This window comes from Apteryx mantelli, chromosome 7 (genome assembly GCF_036417845.1).
Source record: "Apteryx mantelli isolate bAptMan1 chromosome 7, bAptMan1.hap1, whole genome shotgun sequence".
NCBI lineage: Eukaryota > Metazoa > Chordata > Aves > Apterygiformes > Apterygidae > Apteryx > Apteryx mantelli.
Window position 1 is genome coordinate 9,747,077 of NC_089984.1, and position 21,050 is coordinate 9,768,126.

Consider the following 21,050-nt stretch of genomic DNA (forward strand, 5'->3'; position numbering starts at 1 on the left):
GGGCCCTCGCGGCGCATGCGCGCCCGCGCCCCCGGGCATCACGGGACTTGTAGTCCTGCCCGCCGCCGCCGCCGCCGGCGACCCCCTGCGGCCCTGCCCTGCCCTGCCGCCGCGGCCCGCCGCGGCCCCGCTCCTCCCCCGGCGGCACGGGGGCCCCCCGCTTTCGGCGGCGGGGCGGGGCGGCGGCGCGGGGCCGGCGGCGGGCGGCCGCGGCGGCGGGCGGAAGACTACAGCTCCCGGCGGCGCCCGGGGAGGCGAGGGGCCGCCCGGCGCCGTGAGGCGGGAGCCGCCGCCGCCATCTTAGCGCCGCGGCGGCTGCCGGTGCGGCGGGGTGTGGGGCAGCGCTGCTCCGCTGCCGGCCCCCCGGCGCTTTCGGAGGGGGCAGCACAGCGGTAGTAAAGCTCCGCGGTCTTTTGTCTCCTGCCGCAGGTCTCTGGGAGCGCTGAGGAAACGGTGCAGAGACAAGTTTTTTCGTTCGTCTCTAGTTTAGTGTTTTAAAGTCGGACGTAGTAGTGCGTGTACGGCTGCGTGACCGTATAACGGTCCGCAGAAACGCTTTATTTTTGATTCCGGATTGCTTGTTGTAGCTAAGCCCTTTTGCCCTGTTCATCGGATTTGGACTTTTCTGCCCCTGCCTACCTCACTGGAGTACCTGATGGATGGCTTAGTGTCGCACACCGACCCCCTCCTGAGGGGCCTCCTGAGCGTCCCCTCAGGGCTTGATCGTACCTGAGTTCTTTAACCGCAGAAAGACTGCAGACGAGCACTTGGGTTGCCAAACTATGGCCCTTGGAGAACCCAGGTGTGACACACGGGATGGATAATCTTTTGGCTCCGTTCCCGCGTGGTGAAGTGTGATCAGTTCAGGCTGATCATCTCAGGCCGATGTACAAAAAGGTGCAGCATTTGTTCTGCTGGGGTGTTGCGTGTGGTGTTACGCTTTGCTTACATATCTGTGGCAACGTTCCTGTTGCCTTCTTACCAATATGTATGACTGCACACCGAAGATCATGCTGGGAAAAATACTGTAGGGAGTTTTCTGAATGATTTTGAAATCACAAGTTAACCTCCTAATGTTGGGATTTATTAAATAAAATCAGACTCTGACCACAGAATTATATAGGCTCATATCACCCTTCACTTTCTGTTACTCAAGCAGGTGTTCAGCACCTAAATACTATTGTATGTCTGGGCCTAGCTGGCTATGACTGTGAAAAACAACTGAGTGATAATACTGCATTGACTAAGACTCCAGGAGCTGCAGCTCACCAGCTTCAATAATTTAATTAAAAAACAAATAAACCAGTGTGTTTCCTTGATTAAAGGCAAACTTGAACCATAAAGATAAGAATTAAGATACATGTGGCTTTACAGTATTCTTGCATATTAAACATGAACTGGAAAAAGAGGTGTTGCAGACTTGCGATGGTGCAGTAAAGGATGAAACCCTGGTACTGTAAACAAAGATCAGTGAGTTGAAACGCCCTTCCAAAACCCCTTTTCCTCTTCCATAAGTAAGTTCCTTCCCCATAAATAATTTTAGTGCACACAATGTAATTTTAGATCATGGTATTATTGCTTCCTCTTTGTAAAGGATGATGTTCCTTCCAGTTGCTGCTTTCTGGCTTGCCTTTTTGCTTTGAAACGGGAGGTGACCTGAAGCATATCATCATGATATTCATGGCATTCCACCTGAAGGTACAAAGTGCTGCAATCTTCAGCTGTTTTGCGTTCAGACACGGAGGTTTCAAGTCATTTCCCTCTCCAGTGCAAGTGTTTGGAGCACCGGCTGAAGATCAGGTGAGCATACTTCATACCTGACAGGGACAGGTCTGCCTGACAGGACGCTGACAGTGAGGGGGCACACATCCTTGTTCTGAGGTGAGAGATGGAGTCAGGCTTAAGGGCCTGTGAGCCTTTCTGTATCGCAGTGAGCTGCCGAGGATGTTGCCAGTCCCTCCGTTGCTGCACTGACTGGCAAGTGGAGTTTTGTCAGAAGCCAAAGGATTTGGAAGGCTCCGTGTCCAGTCTCCTCTTCTACTTGGTCCCCTTCTGCAGGGCAAGTCGGTTTAATTATGGAGGCATGGACTGGAATTGTTGGCAGTTATCAATATCAATGATAATGGTAAATTATCTCATTATTACATAAGCTATGCATTTGTGTCCTCAGCAATTATGTTTTATTCTTGCAGGTGATTGCTAGAATGCTTACTCCTATACATGCTGGTTCTTTCTATGTGCAGCACAAAAATGAACTGTCTTGTGGAAAGAGAAATGCCAGGGATTGGTAGGCTGTTGTGGGGTTGGAGTAACATAAAGTTGTAGAAAAGATCAGTGTAGAAAAACAGGATCCTGAGTTCTGATCTCTGCCTGATCTTGACTTGCAAGGTATTATTGGGTGAATTACTTGACCCTTTAGGGTGAACTCTGTAAACTATGAATCACACGTTCTGTGTACAAGGAGGTTTATTCTGTTAAAATTTTAAAAAATCTCAAAAACTTCTTTATGTGAATATTCCACATGCCATGTTACATTGGAGATAAGGTTTATATTTTCCATAACTGATCACCTTATAATCCTCAATGTTTTTAACTACTGTATTGATTTCCATTTTTAACAGATATGCGCAAAGATATGTCCTTGGCACTTATGATTCAGTTAAACCCACGTTTTTCAATGTGGTAATATAAAAAGCTACCTTAAAAGAAAACCAAGCTGTCCAGCCAGCTGAAAGAATTAAATTGGTGGTGGGGGGTTGTTTTTTGTTTTTTTAACTGAAAAACCATATTCTTAGCTGCCCTCAATCATAGTGAGTGCATTGGAAGAAAAAAAAAATGTCACTGCAGTCAATTGACTGGGCTTGAGACTGATTTGCATTGGTGATGCAATGATCAAAGTTCAGCCCAGTGGTTTTATGATAAAACCAGTGTGAGTGAGGTCAGATTCAGGTTACGGTTTTGGTCTCCTTCTCTGTTTTTTTTCCCCTTCCCCCCCCCCAAAAAAAAAAAAAAAGAGAATGTGTTGAGAACTGTTACGGCTATTTTCTTTTTTTATCCCCTCCACTACTTCACGCTCCTTTCCTTCTTTCTGTATGAACTCTGCTGTAGGATTGCCAGTTTTTCCCTCCTTCAGCTTCTTGCTTCTCTAGTGCTGTTTTGTATTATAGTTTTCCCCCAAGTCTGTGAAATATTGCTTACTGATTTTTACTTTCTTCTAGGAATTCCTTCCAAGATCCTCTTAATTTAACTGCTGATGGTTTGAGAAGTTAGAATTACCTGTAATCATCAGGAAAACCAGCAGTCTTGAATGTGTGAAAATGACAACCACCTACTTACAAGGTAAGTTCTTAGCTGTAATTAAATGTTGTGTCATGATGCCGGAATATTTCAGCGTAGAACCTGGACAAGCAATACAGAAATCATCCTCCAATATAAATGTCAACAACTGCAGATGTGTGTTTACATAGGATGAAAAAATAAGAATCTATGTCAAAAGAACATCCTTTTTGCACTGTTCCTGACACCAGTTCTGCAAGGGTATCTGATTTTTTTTATAGCTACCACCAATCAAGGGGATGGATACGAACGCTAGCCAAACATGATTCAGATGAGATCAGGACTAAAAGAGGGAAGACAAACAACATGTCTGTAATATTTGCTGTCTCTCCAGTAATGACTTACGTAAAAGAAAGTTGGTTATCAATTATTCATCAGAGAATTTATATATCAGTAGAAACACAGAGAAGTGCTAGATATAACTGTACTGAAATCAAAAGGGGAATTAGGTTCATATACCAAACTTCAAACAGATCTATGTAGCATTAAGGCTTCCACCCACCTTTACCACTTCTTTGCTGACACACATCCTGTATTCCATTAACCACGTAATTCACCCCTTGTTGCACTCTTCATTTGTTGTAGCCTCTCAGTTAAATGCACTATTTCTATATAAAGCACATCATTAATGAATTTTATTGACAGTTTGCTACTGAACAGCCTAGAGCAGGAGTTGGAGTGACTCAGAGCAGGAAAAGCTGTGCAGCATTCTCTCCATGCATGAATTTGCAGAGATAATGAGCCTCATTCTGGTCTTCTGAGTTTAGCTCCGCTGATTTCATGGTTTCCACTGGTGCAAATCAGATCTGGGCTGATGTCTCTGACTACACCCAGGTTAGACTGTGGTGATGGGTACTGTGAGTTAGACATGACCTTATCCCTCCTGAACTCTCTGACTGTCTAGGACCAATACTGGGAATGAGGAAGGAAACGTTTACCTGCGTGGTTGGAAACTGTCCTCCCTTCATGTACTACCTCGTTGGCATTTAGTTGGCAGAGAGAAATCTCTGGCCAGAGCTGTTTGTGTGGTGTTGCTCTGACCCTCTGCAGCTGCAGAGCTGCAAAAACCACTGTTCGATACTTTCTCCAGTGATATGCATCCCTGACAGTGACTAGTTAAAGAGAGTGAGAAACCCCCTAATGGTTGTGGAAAGAGTTATTAGTTGACATTTTAACGTTTTTCATGCATCTTTTATGTTTTCTAAAGATAACTTGATTAAATAACTCATGACATTTAAATCTCAAAGCATAAAGAAGTATTCAAGAATATTGTTGAATTGTCCACAGTATGGGTGCTCAGATTCAGGCAGGGAGTTAAAACTTTTTTTTTTTAATTACTGAAATTAGAGAACCCACAGCTCCATTTGAAAGTGTAATATTCTGAAAATTATGAGTCTTCAGAGAGCTACATTATCACTCTTTCTTATTACTGGCATAATTTTCAAAATAAAATATCAACAGGAATGCATGTGGATACTATTTTGTGAAGAATGTAATTAGAAACAAATGGGAATAACCAATTAATTTAGTTAATCTTACAATTTACTGAACACCATAATTTGAAATACCACTTTTAGTATTTTAATTGACAGCAGAAAAGACATGTTTAAAAAAGGTGATGTGTTTACTTGTGATTTCTTCTTTGCATATCTCTATCTCCAGTTGTATTAAAATCATCTGATATTTAGTTTGCAAAAATGCATTCAAAAGCAGTAAAATGCATAGAAGCCATTTATTGTTAACAGACTTTTATTGATACAAGTTACTGTTAATTTAAATGCTGATACTACCTGTTGGGAACATTTGAATCTGTTTCCTGGGATAACTGGTGCAAAATGAGAGTCATACTTGGCTATAGTCCCAGTATTTTGTTAGCATGAGGAGTCTGTCTCCTATTTGGAAGATCCTGTTTTTGAGCTTAGACCACGAGGCATGGGTGAAATGCTAGCGATGAGGTGGAGTGTCCAAAATCCATCCTGGTATCACAGGAGTGCGGGCTAAGGGTGGGAGCTGTGCCACACCGGGCCGCTGCCCCAGGTGCTCTGCCAGGTACCGCTCGGTGCCCGTTACCACCAGCAGCGTGCAATTGCATGGGCTCTGAGCAGGGCCCGCTCCGCCGTTCGCAAAACCGCGAAGGTCCCTGTAGGACCACTGAATTCCTTTGCCGCCACCAGCTGCCAGACCCATAAGCCCCCCCTGGCCTCTATTACATCAGTGCCGACCTCCACTTCGTTTTTTTCTCTCGGGCTGTTACTTTTTTGGAGAATCCCAGGGGTCCTGTTTGGTCACTTAGCAAGGGAGTGGAGGATGGGAGACAGCTTGCAAGGTCATTTGTGCCTGGAAGCAGCTCTCTTGGCCTTCAGCCCTCCCCTCAACAGCTGACTTTCAAATGGCAAGAGAAGGTTTTTGCTCATACGGCCCAGGGGAAAGGCCCACTGAACGCACGAAGACTCTCTGCAGAGTCCTCGTCATCTGGCAGTGAGGAGGAAAGCTTTCCCTTTGCAAGGAAAGCTTTATGTTTCTCTCAGTGCATGTCTGTTCCTCGCATTATCACTTACTTCAGTGTAATGTTTACTTTTGCCTCCTTTAAGATATGTGCAGTATATAAGCACTTTTGTATTAATGTAGGGTGTGAGTCTGCTCCCGTTGGAGTGAATGAGAGTTTGTAAGTAGAGCATGTATTAACTCTGGGGTTGTGGAGAGTGTTAGATGTGGGACTACTGCTGCTTTTGCTACACAAAGAAGTGATCGTGTGGCAACTTTTGGGCAAGGTTACTAAAAAGGTCTAAAGTAATCCTATTTCTGTGGCTCAAAGGGTTTCTGCTCTGCAGTTTGAGTCACTAACTGGCTTGGTGCTCACCCATAGCCTTCCCTCGCTGCCAAGTATGCTTTGGTATAGACTGTTTTTAAGCTAAGCCTTTCTATTTTGCAATCACAAGCAAGACTGGGTACGGTTGTCACTTTAGGTGATAAGCAGGAGCTTGTGAGGCCACAGTAACTTGATTGCCTTTTGTTATATGTGTGGACTCTTACACATTATTTTAAAAACAATTTTCAGCAAGAGAGAGAACTTCGTTCATTTGTTATGATTTGGGATCAAATTTATCCCAGTGAAGATCTGTACTAGGTTCACCAATAGTGCTAAGTTTAAGAAGGAAAGAATAAATCACTTTTGAAGAATAGCTGGGGAATATTTTTCCACTTTAAATAAATAAATCAATCCATTTTTTTGTGTAAAGACTTAGTGTTTAGAAGAAGAAGAGGCTGGCTGTAAAATTTAGTGGGTGAGGTACTTAGTGGGACAGGCAAGTTTCTTTTGATGTTTTGAGTGTTTAGGTCAGTTGGCCAGTTTTCCACTAAACTCCTTCTTTGTCCTATAAGTAAAAGGTCCATGTTAAACTCCTTAAAGCCTTGGGGAGGAGGAGGGAAATACGTGCAAGTGTTTGAGCAAGGGAGAGATGGACTGTGGGAGGCAAAGGAAGAAGGCCAGGACCCACAGGACCATTACAACCACCCACACAGCAGTATTGATCTTTCTTTCAGTTGTGGTTACCAACCAGGATTTGACTAATCCTAAGACAAAAATTAGTAAAATTCAAGAACAGCAATTAGAAAATGTTAGAAATTAGTTAGTAGATGGAAATGAAGAGGAAAAAGGGAAGAAGAGATGCCAGGGTGAATGAAGTTAGGAAGATGCTTCAGAGAAAAAGCATGTAAGGTGAGGTGATAACTGAGCATGCAGAGAATGGTACAGAGAGGGAACAGAGCAGTTTAGATCTCTAATGTGCATGTTAGGAAAGAACGACTGCGAAGGAGAACATAAGCCACGTGGAAAATCAATTCTATACGTAGGCTGGGTTTTAAAGTGTGGTTTGCAATGATGATATACAAATTTTAGTTGCTTTAAAAATGAAGAAAATGATTTTAATGGTGTGTTTGTCTGAGGACACAGTGAAAAGTCACAAGTTTGGAAACAACAAATGCTTGCCACAGCTATAAGCATGAACTTCATTGTGTGTGCTGTAGTACTCGCCGCGTTTACATGACCAAATGCCCCTTTTCAATTATAATAATATACTCTCAAAAACTTGCCGCTTCTGTGCTATGCTACAGTACACACACATAGTATTTTCACGTGGTAGAGGAAGAAACAAATGTTGCCAGTGTATAAAGAGAAATTAGTTCAGAAGTTTAGTGTCTAGATTTTACTTTTGCATTTCACAGCATGGTAGCAAATGCGTGTCAGATTTTTCTTAGAAGGTTAGGATGTGTTCCAGCAGAACCTGATGCGTAGACTCAACTTTTCCCTGAGAAATAGCTTCCCCTACCCCCCGTAAATAAGTATTTAGAGCTTGCAGGATCAGGGCCTAACAAGCTTCACATCTTTCTTTCTGTTCTTTCTTTTTCTCCAGGAAAAGAAAACTCTGTCGTGTCTCCATGTTAAAATGAGTGGAAATTGAACTTAGGGGGATTTAGCATGTGATTACTTTTTTTAGACAGGATTTTCTTCTTAGCTGAATTGGATTGTGTCTTTTTTCTCCCAAACCAGATGGTAAGTGATTCAGTACTTTTAGCAGTAGAAAAATGATTTGTTTTCTTTTCCCAGTAGTTGGTGTGAATGTACTTTTCTCTATCTATTTACATATTATGTAAACACATTTTACCAGCATTTATGTACCATAGTTTAGAGTCTTAATCCTGCAAAGAGGCCTGCGCAGGCAAGGCCTTGTACATACAAGGAGCTGACATTGGTTATAGAGAGCTGTTCATATGCAACTCATGGCAGCGCTGTAACTGTATTTGTATTTTTATATATACAGTAAAATTTATGACACTGGAGGAGGATGCAAACAGGACTGTAAGCCTACAAAATGGCTGAGTAACTTTGTGCATGCTACTTTTTTCATCTAACAAATTCTCTGGGGATGCCCTTGATCTCTCTTGTTGTCTTCCCGTTGTGAGGTGTAGTTCTGGAGACTTCTGAGTTACAGCTAAAAGTTTTAGCCTTATTATAGAGTATCAGGGTGAGTTCTTTCTGGTGTGTGGGGGGAGTGAGGGAGGGCAGCATTCATGTGACCTTTTGGACTTAACTTCTGTTGATGTGGTTTGGGGGGAGTCGGAGAATCTCTTCTAGCCTGCTTCTCCTGTATGTAGGAAAAAAAAAAGCACCTCTGAGAACAGGAGCTGCGTAACTGTGGGAAATATTTAGGGCTGTATTAAGAATCTCCTTTTTACATGTGTACCTAATTTTTCAAGGTTGACTACATCATTGTGTGTGGGTATATACAGTGTTAAAGCTGAATGCAAGATGAGTGCTCTTTCTTATTTTGTGCTGAATATAAACATACATATATAAACTGTATTTACACCATGTCTGCACATGGTTACTTGAGGCTGAGTGGAAAGGTCTGAAGCTGATGGCATACAACATAGTAGGGAAACAGGATGTGATAGTGTCCAATCACTGATTCCTTATACAAGAAGGTGCAAGGAAGATTGCCCAAGCAGCCTTATAGCTGTCATTTCCAAGCATTTAAGAGCTCTTTTCTAAGTTTGATGTGCTTTCACAATAGCATTTGTCTGAGAATTACAATGTTGGATGCACAGAGTCATGCTGCTGCTTTGCTGAGATGATAATACTCCACTTTAAAAACAGTGACCTATTCCTCTGTTGGTGACTCTGGCTATATGCAGTTGGAGTGTGATTATTCGAAGCCCTTCTCAGTCCACACCTCATCTACAGCCACTTCTGTTGAGTCATGTGAGGTTCACGTACAGAGAACCTGGCCCCTGAGCTTGTTTTCCCGCTTTACCAAGGAGTCAAAACCTAGTTCTTAACGTCTTCCACTAGAAAAAATGTGCCAGTCTTCTGCTTGCATGAATTGTCATGGGGGAAAACAGACACACATGAATTTGCATCACAAAGTACTGCACTGTGACCTGTCAAGTTTTTCTCCCCAGTAAAATTATAATTCAGTGAAAGGGTGGCAGAAAAGGGCCCTTAAAGCTAGAACTGCTTTTTTGACATGGATCAGTAGTCAAGTTGGGGTGATTTACTGTGCCTTTTACTTGTGGAATAGATTACTATTCCCTTTATGCAAGGGGAAGTTTTGGAGGAGTTTGTTTCTCTGGCTATGTGGATATTGACGTTACCGTGCAAGGTGGTAGAAGACTGTGCGTCTGCAGAAGGACACGTAGAGCTGCTGAGTGCTGCTGCATGGGCTGGCAGGTGAGCCGCATCTGAGGTCAGACTGCATGCTGGGAGGAGCGTGAACTTGTGTGGCCAACACTGCCTATGTGTTACGCGCTGCGCTCTGCAGGCTGTACCTCTTGACATACCTCATCATGGTTATGAACAGCCATGTTTTTCATAACTGGTAGTTGCTTTATTATGGTACCAGAAGGAAATAAAGGTACTAAGTAATGGGTATGAATACCTAAACACAGTATCTGTAAATGAGCAGAACAATCACTCCTAACCCAACTGTTATGGGCACATGGGGACAGAAACACTAAGATTTCTATGCTCTGGGGCTGTTGTTCTGCATGCTCTTGCCCTTGTTGTGATTGCTCTCTTACTGGCAGCAGAGTGCTTGCTTCCTAGGCAGGCAGTTCCTGGTGTCTTTCAGTACCTAATTGCCTGTCCTTTGCTGATCAGGTGTTGGGCAGGGAGTGACACCATGCCTGGCGGTGTGACAGTGAAGCACATAGTAAATAGAGTCCAGGCGAAGTTAAACTTGGTGAGCTGGTCAGTCAGGGTGACTGAGGAAAGTTTGCCTTCAGCGCTGAGGGCTCTGGAGAAACAGGCCTGGAGACCAGTTTTCTGTTACCTCCTGTGAGCCCCAGTGAGTAAATATCTCGGAGAAAACTTGTCTCAAAGCTTTGAGAACTAAGTAATTGCTGGAAGCTCTAGGTTACTTATGACATAAGCATATATTTATAAGCACTGAAAGTACTGAAGAGAGAGTTTTTTCTGGTTTTAGTTAATACTAGGGCACATTTTGTACCGTTTGTTTGCTTGATTGGTTCATTTTATTGTGTGTAAATATACTGTAGAAACAATTTTGTCTTTTCTTCAGTGTTACCCAGCTGGAGTGCTTCTTGTAAATCAAATGAATTAAGGGGGATAAGTAACCTGCTCTGGTCTGTCTGTGAAACAAGATCCGTTTAAAATAAAGCCCTTGGAGGGATACGGTAGAACTCCAACGTCCACAGGAGTTATAAGAAGAGCAGACAGAGTAGGCAGCCTGTACAGCAGAAAGGAAACCCTCCAATCCACCTGTGTTACAGACAGAATGAGTAACTGGTGATGCCACTTACCTCAGTGAAAAAGTAACGTCACCAAATTCTGCTCTCCCATATGTGGTACGAAACCCCAGTAACTCCACTGATGGTAGAGGAAATGATGTGGTTTTGCATTAGTGCAAATGAGAGCAGAATCTGGCCAAGTGATAATAGCTCCTTGTATTTGGGCTTGAAATAAGGTAGCTGTGTATGCAAATGATTGTGTATGTTTGACTTTTAAGTGATTTATAAAAGACAAATTTAATATTTAGTTGTTAGACTATTTGGCACAGATCTTCTGATTTGGCTGAGCTGTGCTTGATCTGTCACAGAGAGAGCAAGCAAAGGTATGTTAAGCTCTGGAATCCAGGGGGCCAGTCCCTAATGTAACTCAAGGCAGAGTCAACCCATCATCTGCTCTGTAATTAGATTTTTATTTTGTATACAAAAATGGTTGATTCATTATCTTTAATTTCCATTATCTCATCTCAATCTTTACATGTGACTCTCTGAGCTATTTTACTTCAAGGGGATGGCTTATGACTAGAATGGAAAAAAGGAGTTGATGAAAAGAAATTGGTCGTTTATGGTATAAAAATGCTTTAAAGTAACTAAAATGATAAAATTGGTTAGAATTTATGCAGGATCTAAAAACTTCATGAGAAGCCCAACAAGCTGAAAATGACTTTTCTTCTGCTCTACTCTATGCCCTCTATTTCTTACAATATTTTGATCCATGTCTTGGAACAAAACCAATTTAGCTGCTAGGATATAAAGAGACTATTGCAACCAACCAGGTTGCTGTAGCTTAATGCATTGTCATTCCTCAACTGAGCTTCAGGAACCAGTTGCAGGAACTCTCCTCTCATGCCCTGTAGTGAAATGGTGCCCGTTAGCTTAAGCCCTCTTCATGTTCTAAAGTTCTCAAACTGTGGTAGCCTGACCACAAGTTATCAGCTGTCCTTATGCTTAGAAACGTGGTCATCATATTCAAACTCCTGACAGCAGAGAACATAATTCCTGAGGCCAAAATTTAAAAATGCTTTCGCCTTTCAAAGAGCCTCCAGAAACTGATGAGAGTAAATTTTACTTGTACTAGCTCCTTTTTCTTTTTTTCTATTCTTTTTTCTGTTCTTTTTTCTGTTCAAAACTGACATTTAGTACAAATATGGATGGTGCAGAGGGATGTAGAATTTTGTCGGGACACAAATGTGAGCCCAGAGCTGATGGGGTGTGTTTGAAAATACTTCCTGGCAGAAGTTGTACTGATTGAGAATCAGAAATCCAGTTGACATCACTGGAAGATGCACACATAAAGTGAAAGCACTGTGTGGCCTTTACACTTCTGTTCCTGTGGTACATGAGGTTTTATACTACATAGAAGAACTTAAGCATTCACTTTTCTGGGTAATTGAGGTAAAATGGGTATCTGTGGTATATTCCAGTCTGCTCAGTCTGGGACAGACTTTAAGGAAGCGCTACGTATGCACAGCAAGGAGACTATTTGGATAAAAATACTGTAATATGGGTGTGATTAATGGATGATACTTGACAATTTTTAGAGAGATGAGTACAACAGTTGCTGCTCATCTAGAACACAGAAATATAGGTGATCATATTAGATCATAGAAATAACTTGGATGAGGGAGTATGTTCATCAAAGTGAAATGTTCTCTAAAATATTTGCTCAGATGTTACTTATGTTGTTAACTCCAGATGCAATATATTTTTCTCTAAGCCAAACTGAAAATTGGATTTTATTCTTATTTAAGTACATCTGAAATAACTGTGAAAATTGATGGGGTTACATTTATCTTAAATAAGTGTCATAAGTGGAAATTTAGGTCCAGTGCTTTTTTGTGTTTGGCCAAAGGAAGGGGCGTTTCCGTTTGCCACTGCTGATGGAGTTCCTCCATGATCTTATCTAATATACCAGAACACTGAAGTCGTATTAAGAATATATTCTTTCTTGTACCCTACCACACAGAAAAATCACGCAATCAAGTTCCCCGTTTGAGTGTGTGAGGAGAAACATGTTTCCTGTCTCCTCCCTTTGACCGCTCTGTCCTTTTAGCTGTAGGCTCTTTGGAGCAGGAGCTGTCTGTCTGTGCTGCTGTAATACAGGAAGCCAGTTCTCATTTCAGACTTCTCTTTGGATGTGACTTTGAGAGTTGAGTTGGAAGGCTGGTGGGTGGCTTGCTTACTTTCTAGGTGAAACCTATAAAGCGGGTGGATTACATGGGAAGTTCTGCTTCACTCTGTCTGGCACCACATGTGACTGAAATCCCTGAGCTGCTCAGTTCTAAGCGCAGTCTCCATGCATCTACCGCACCGGTCCCCAGGGACCTGAGGTTGCTGGATTTGGAGATACGAGTGGCATTAAATGGCCAGTCCCTGGAGGAGTTTAGGAGCAATAGCAGAATAAATACTTACAAGCTGATTTCATTTTCCATGAAACTGGACTTGTTCTTCCCTGCAGAGTGACTTCTCCAGTGCTGCTTAGAGGTGCCTGTTGCTCTGTGGCTGTTTCTAAAGCCTTGATTTGATAGTAGCGTCTGGTGCTTTGTAGGCCAGCGGATTTGCATAGCAGCAAGCACACCAGTTTTCCTGCAGAGAATCAAGGGAGTTTTGCAGAAAATGAGTGGTACAAAAATTCACCACTCTCTTCTCTGGAAGTTCCCTAGAACTGAACTGTCCCTCGTCTCTGGGACAGCTCAGCAGAAGGTTAGGGAGGAAAGCAGCACTGTTTCTATTGCGTTTCAAATGCTTGGGGCAGTTAATATGAGATGCTGTAGGCGTTAGGTTTCCATGAGGAGAGGTATGGGTGAGGGAGAAGCAGCCCTAACAGGAGAGCTAGGGGGATAGTGCTTTAATGTCCTGGCACACAGGACAAGCTGAGAAGAAGGAGTAAGAAGATCTGCAGAAAGAAAATCACAGTCAGTCTGAGCAATGTCAGCTTGTCATCAGCAGTTCAGTAGCTATGTAGCTGCAAGCCTGCAGCTGCCTGCTTTGCAAGGGGACAATCATTAATCACAAGGCATGGTAGAGTGCAGCATACTTAGGACTTTGAGGTGCTGGCAAGCTGATACCGCCCAGAATAACTGCAGAGAGTATGGTGGTGCCCCATACGACACAGTTTTAAGAACTGAAATGAAGAGTTATCCAGCATGTCACCCCTGAAGACAACATGCGGCATACATACTGAAACCTAATACTCGCTCCCTTTCTGCCTCCCTCCACAGCTGCCATGTACATGCATTCAGCTTCTCCTTGATGTGATCTACAGTGTGAAATCAGTGCAATACTTGGCTCCTAAGAGCTTTGCGGTTTCCTAGGCCAGCTGGAGGCGAAGCAGTCTGTGCCTTTTGGCCTAAGAAGCCCTAGGAGCACCTGGGAATAGGGTAACCATGGTAGGCAGAGCAAAGGAGGGGAGCAGAGATACTGTTAAAGTGTAGGAATCCCTGGCAAGATTGAGAGCCCATTTTGGGCTGAGGAGGCAATGTTGTGAGTCCGCGACAGTGGGGGCCAGTTAGGAAAAAGAATGTGAGGGCACACTCAATATAGGGTCTCTAAGCAGGGAGCAAGAAAGGATTTTGCTGTTTGTGGCTAGAGGGATGGAACAAGGAGTGATGGATCAGCTTGGGAAGGCAGAGAAGAATCTGGTTGGGATGGGGCAACTGTAAGATGTATCCAGAGTTTGCAATTTATCCTGGACCAGATTGGAAATATTTTGATATTCTTCAGTAGTGCTTACAAGCATCAGAGTGTGTGTGCTCATGCTCTCAATCACCACGGTGGGCATTACCCAGAGCACTGACAATTTGCCCCCTCTCGTTTGTCATACACACCTGCAGATTTAATACTTTTCTTTTGGAGAATACAGCACTTTCCTGTCTTGTGAAACAAAGCTGCTTTTCTGCCATTCTCATGGAGATGTGGTGTGATGATATCACTTCCTAGTGAGGGACTGGTGAATCATTTTGTTGGTGTTCATGAATCACTTCTTTGCTACCAGTCTCTGCACTGGTCTTAATACAATTTCCAAAAGCAAAAATCATCATTTCAGAGATCACTTACTTTTTGTTAAAGAGGCAATGGTGGAATTATCTCATTACATAACTTACTGAACGCTGGCACTCAGAACGCTGCAGAAGGACTCTCCCAAATCTATTTGTGTAGTTGAAGTTATTGCCACCTATTTAGTCAATTCTTCTCCTGCTGGTGGAGAGCTCGCTCGCGGCAGGGTGGGCATACATGTTTGTCTTAGGGGCTGCAGTGGGAAAGTCTGATAGGTTAGTTTAAAGCCACCTTCCCTGGCAGTTAAAATTGCTGGAGTTTTCACTGCAGTGCCTGAATCCTAGGTACTTGCTCAGTTTTATTGCTCTGCTGCGGGCCTGATCACCTCTTGCAAAGGAGGAGAAACATTCTGAACTGCCATGGCCAGGTGTGCGAGGGCTCTTATGCTAGACGCCTACTTAAGAGCCTCCTGTGTTTTATTGCCTACCGAGGAAGTGTAACTGGTTGTCCATCTGCTCCATCAACTTTGTGCCTCTAGTGGAGTAAAACAGACAGGAAGCTGGAGTAAGTAGATCTCAGAATTTTCTTGTCTAAGGAAAGAACAAACAGCAGGTGGTATAGTTGTGTAAAAGTAATGTAAAAGGTCTTTGGCATGTTTCTTCTTATCCACTAGCACAGGGCTTTTTCATGGGGAGAAAGGAGTGGTCCACGCGGTGAATATAATCTGTGGGAGTAAAGGCACTGTGGTTTAGTTTTGGCAAAGCCTGAGGCTATTTTCATTCTTGTGGCACCACTAACTTTGAGCAATCACATGGTCAGGGAATTACAAAGGAAGCTTAGAGGTGCCTTTGCCCATTGCCTCGCTCGATGGATCAAGCACGTCTCAGTCGCAGACAAAGATCCAACCCCTTTCTCTGGTCAAGCATAGTGTGTGCTCCAGCAATGCCACTGCTTCCTTTGGGGGTATTTTCCTATTATTGTGTCTTGACCATTATGTCTTACCATTTCTCTGTAATACGTTACGCATTGTCAGTTGATATTTGTAACATTTGACGGTAGAATTTTAAAATTAAAATTCTTCTGAGGAGGTCAGCATGCCGTGTGGGACACGGCCCGTGTGTGGGCAGTATCTGACAGATTCCTGTCACTGTTACCCAACAGGCTTGTCAGAAATGACAGCACCTGCCTGTGGACTGCAGTAACACAGTGTTACCAGCCAAAATGGGAAGCGTTAACAGTATTGTTTGCCATGTGTGTTCATATTCATAATCCCTCCCCACTATGATAGGCGTCGTATAAATGTCTGGATGGATAGTTGCATATGTTAGGATGATGATACCAGATACCATTCAGTTCTGAGCAACCTACATGTAATTATTGTAACATAAAAGCAGCACAGAAGATTGCTTAAAAGTTTTGCAATTATCAGTGACTTTTCAACACATAGGCAGGCAAGGAGGTAACCTGTCTAAAATGTTTCTCATTCTGGAATTATTGCCAAGGACCAGATCTTTCTAAACGCATTGCTAGGAGGCTCTGTTCTCACATTTGTGATATGCGCCCACATGCTGGAGTTTTTTCTGTTTCATTTTTCATTTGTGATGGATAAAATTGCTTGAAATCTGGGTTTTTACAGCGGAAGGCTATTTGTCTTTTTCTGACCATGTTGAGGACATTGGTGCGTTTCATGTGTGTTATTAACACTCCTTTGCAGAATGATGTTTTGTGCCCAATAGTGATTCTTGAAATAGCTATTCCTTCACCCCCCACCCCAAGCTTGTCTGCAGTCCAAGCTGCTTAATTTTCCATGTGGTCCAGTGTCAGCTTTCCAATCTAAATTATCTGCCCTTGCAACCCACAGCCTAATTTTTCTTACTCCATTCAATGGAACTACCCACCATTGAGATTAGCAAATGAAGTTGGTGTTCAGAGAATACCTGTGAGAATTTTCTATGCTTCATGCTTTGCACTTATTTTGTAAGTTTTGTAAGGCTGCTTGGTTCCCTCCTGCCCTGGTTACAAATACATGATCTTGGAAATCAGTTGATTTGAATGTTACTTTTTTTCATTTGCAGTCCCCAGAGGATTCTAATTGCAATGTTGCCTTGTGACTGTGCCGAATTAAGAAACAGAGCTGAGCTGAAATTCCCAGACCAAAGGATATCATGGCTACTAGTAACCTCGGTGTTTTTTCTTGCATTTTTTTTAAAACCATAACTAAGTCTTTTTGCATTGTATGTGGTCAGTGTTTTTGAAAAAAAAGTGCTATTTCTTAGGTACCTATTGAAATTGAATAAAATAATGCGCCCTTTTGCCCCTTATATGCACATACAACACCCTAATGTTGTGAATGGATCATCTCTTTCCATCGTTATGGGAAACTGTTTAAATAATGCACCATTTTGTAGACAAAGGAAGAAAAAACAATAGGCTTGTACTCTACCTTTAGGAGCTTTCAGTCTAAGTATGGCAAAATTAGCAAATGCAAAATATAGGACAACAACTAAGGAGAAAAAGGGAGCAAAGCTACAGATGCTAAACACAGGCAGGATGGATGAGATTGTTCAAAGAGACAGGAGGCAGGATTTGGAGCAGAGGAGGGGAAAGACTTGGCAAGAAAGATCCAATGATATGGGTCACCTTTGCTCCCATTGAATTTGAGCGTTACCGCAGATTGATTGAGATGTGCCATCCAAAGCCCTCTCAAGGAGAGAGCTCATAGCCCAGAGGGCAGCATGGGATAAGGCTCAGAGCTTGGAGATGAAATGGAGACACACAAAAATGGCAGACAAAAGGAACAAGAAAAGCAGAGGGAGCAAGAGGGTGAGCAGGGAGGAAGAAAAGCAGAGATGTTAGTGGGAGCACCATGGGATATGACCCTGTAAATGAAGACTTGGGGTCCTGAGCATAATCAAGGGGAGTTTTCCCACAGATATCAGTGGTCTTGAGACCAGTCCAAGAGCTTTAATTTGACATGAAAGCAAAGGGAATTATAGCAACTCTACTGTGAGTTAGGCCTGTGTTTGGAATCTCAGGCTTTGTTTTGTCCCTGGAGTCCTCGATCATTCACAGTCGTTAGAGCAACAGTGGGCAATGTAGTTTTTTAGTGAGAGTTCCTATCCCTAGGCAGCTGCACTGGCTGCGTGGAGTTTTAGTAAGGCAGTCTCCAGAACGAAGGTTAGTCGATGGTTCTAACAGCCATTCAGGCCTCCTCCTAACAGATGTATCCTTTTCGAAACCTCTCAGGAATGGCCACACAAAGTGTATTTCAGTGGCTTTTAGGAAACCAATATTGAATCTGCCATAGGCATGACAAGGTAGCGCTTTTTCCCCAGCTGAGCACTGGGACCGTTTGTGGAGAGCTCCATTTGATAAGTTCTGGGGTGGCTGAAGGGCAGACAGGCTGTTCTGGTGCTTGTATGCGTGCAGGAAAGGGTGGGAGCGTACCTATGCTACCTGGGGAAATACTGGTGCATGCTGAAACTTCCATAAAAAAGAGCACTGGGTAGAAGATGCAAGTGTGATGCTTTACAAAAGTTAATTCATTGTTACCAAAGCCGCCCCCCAGCAATGAGCTGAAGCTTTAGCATATATTTCTTCCTTCTAGATACTCTAACAGTTAAAGGTTCCTCTACGATGTACGATTAATCTAGAACAGGTTACAGCATTTCTTTGAGGCTAATGAACTCTTCCTGATGGGTTTACAATGTTCATCTGGAGGAAGAGTGCCTTACTTCGAGTTAGCTCAACCCTCATTTCGTTATTGTTACTGGTCAAATTCATTGCTTTTTCTGTCAGAGATCACCCCCCCCCACACACAAATCTGATTTTATTTACTTGTTTTCATTTCTAGAAAGGTGATGATGTATAACAGAGTAAAGGAAGGAACTTTGGCAATTTGTCAGAGTGAGGAATCAAAACTGAATTTTCAGCACATCAATTTTCTGTAAAAGTTTAGCGATGAACATGAACCTGTAGAATGTATCTGAAATTTCATATGTATTTTAAGGTTTGCTCTTGTTCCACACGTGTCTTTTCCTGTCTCTTCCCAGTCATCTCTTCAAAAATGTCAAAGGAACCAGGACTGAGTGTTTCTCCTGCTCCCACCTGTGCTTTGGGATGAGAAAGAATAACACTAACACACGGAGACCACGACTTCCTCTTGGATGCATCTGGACCAGTTTATTAGGCAATCCGCTGAGCCTGTGATTGGTCTGCAAGCAGCTGATGATGAGCAGTGCCAGGATATGGTACTGGGCTGCTGATCAATTTTCTGTCTTTCAGAAGACTTGAAAAGTTAGATTCGTGAAACATCACTCTCATAAGCCATAGCTTCACCATTAGGACATTAGGCAGCCAAGATTGTACAAAGTATCTTCACCAGCCATCTTTCACTCTCTGACAAATCTTTTCTTCTCGAAGGTAACTGTGGGTGGTCTTCCTTTGTCTAATTTCTGTAAATTCGGTACCTCACTTTCTAGTTATGCAGCTGATGCTCGTGTTTATATGAATGGCTATTTAAAAAAGGAAAGATCAGATGTTTGTTGTTTCACTTCAACATAAATCAAACTTTGTATTCACACAGCAATTCTAGTCTAGCCCCAGGAATAGCTTTAGTATTGCTAAGTGTCTGGAGAATATTGACTACAGAGACATGATTTTAAGCAGGCTATAATAGTTTCTACAGCTGTTAACAGTTCATAGAAGAAAGGCAGTATTATTCATTGGTGTTTAAAATGCGCATGACTTGCATTGCACAGAAGTCAGATTGGGAGAATGTCAGAATTTTTTTCTGAAATTCTGCCAGGAAAGTCTTCAATAACTAGAGAAATTCTTTTCACTGGTGAAATCAACATGCAGCACATTGTGTTATTATAATTGCTTATAGCTCACCATGAAAGTTGTCTTTGTATGTGTGGATGTACGGCTTGTACTGTTTTGTTTTTATTTATTCTGCATTCTTTATTATAATGTTCTTTCCTTTTTTCCAGACCAGAAAGATTGTTATTGAGCTTTTCACAAAGCTGAAATAATGCTGTGTGTTAAAAAAATGTTAACAATTTGAAGAAGTTATAAAAATTTATAAGTTGGCTGAATACTTTGGAAATTTCTGCATATTTTAATATAAATAGGTAATGCAAATGTTTGTTCTTTGCATTTAGAGGTGGGTCTCTGTTTTCTAAAGGTCTTGTATGTAAATTTGATTCTTACAATTACATTAGAACAAAGCCAGTATTTTTTTAGATTGTATAATAGGAAAAAACGTGTTTGCAAAAGACACAGAGCGTACATGGTTAACTGTGAATGCCGTATAGTCATGAAATTTAACATAAATATACATGTTATGATATAACATAATATCAGTTGTTTGAGTGACTTAATTAAATCAGTTTAGGGGACTGCCTGTTGCAATCAGCTGAGGTCTTCCCATTTAGTTCCTTGCATCCTGGGTTGGCTCACAAAGGCAAAGATCATGGTGCATCTAAATCAGAAATAAGAGGAAGTAATTTTTATAGTTGGCTTGAAGTTACAGATTGCTCTGTAGAACTGGCCTAGAAACGCAGTCACGGAAAAACAAAGAAATCACAGAAGACAAAGGAGTTATTTCAGATGAATTTGATGTAGCAATGAGCTCAAGCTTTATTCATAACTGAAACAGTAAAGCAGAACAGGAGGGTCCAAAAGAAAGACAGGAAAAGTGGAGAGAGGTGAAAGGGAAGAGGTAAGTTACACAGAATACAGGGAGGTGAGATGGGACCTAAATGATAACTGACAGTTTTAATAAAGATTAGTCCAAAATGTTAGTAGTTCAAATGTTATGATCCACTGGAGATGCTGGCTGGGAGAATATCTGAAGGGGAACATGTCAAGCTGCTTCCTATTCCTGAGAGAATGTGGAGTTTGGGTGGTTGTAGAGGGTAGAAGGGGGTTGTTAAATTTTTCTGAAGTGGAATAAATGTCTCATACTCTAAGGCAATTTCTACACTAGCAAGTACGGGAGCCGCTAGGAGTGGACCTGGAGATGGGCAGCTCTAATCAGGTCCCCTGGACTGTGTGCAGCTGGCGAGCTGTACATGTGCTGCTGGTGTGCCTCCTCCAGCTCAGTTTCGTCTGACAGGATCCATCCCCGCACTCTGAGGCTGCTCCGTGATGCAAGTAAGGCACGGTAAGTAGGGGCAGTTGAGAGGCTGGCTTCAAAAGAACACTCCTGCCCCAAACTTGGACACTGATGTGGAGGTACCCTGGAAACTTGAGGGCAGGAGTGGTGACATGGGACAGGGCAGAGTACTCAAAATGTGCTAGTGCACATTACAGATGCTGGCAGAGTGTAGAGCTGAGAGCCATCAAAGCCCTAATGAATACAGCACCTGAAGAAGTCACCATGAGCTTTAGTGCAGGGTAATCGCTCAGGG

The 21,050-nt window shown here is 42.6% G+C and overlaps 1 long non-coding RNA gene across 5 annotated transcripts; it reads left to right on the top strand.

Moving 5' to 3' along the window:
• The first annotated feature begins 318 nt into the window (after positions 1–318).
• Positions 319–19,995, top strand: LOC106486949 (uncharacterized). 5 transcript variants are annotated; one of them, XR_010884698.1, is made up of 7 exons: positions 319–897; positions 1,595–1,800; positions 2,193–2,388; positions 3,219–3,339; positions 7,749–7,888; positions 16,713–16,812; positions 18,690–19,995. It is a non-coding gene; the product is annotated as an uncharacterized lncRNA (long non-coding RNA). The 5 variants fall into 5 exon arrangements; XR_010884697.1 differs by lacking the exon at positions 2,193–2,388 and having other exon boundaries at positions 16,713–16,821; XR_010884696.1 differs by lacking the exon at positions 2,193–2,388.
• Positions 19,996–21,050: the final 1,055 nt, after the last annotated feature.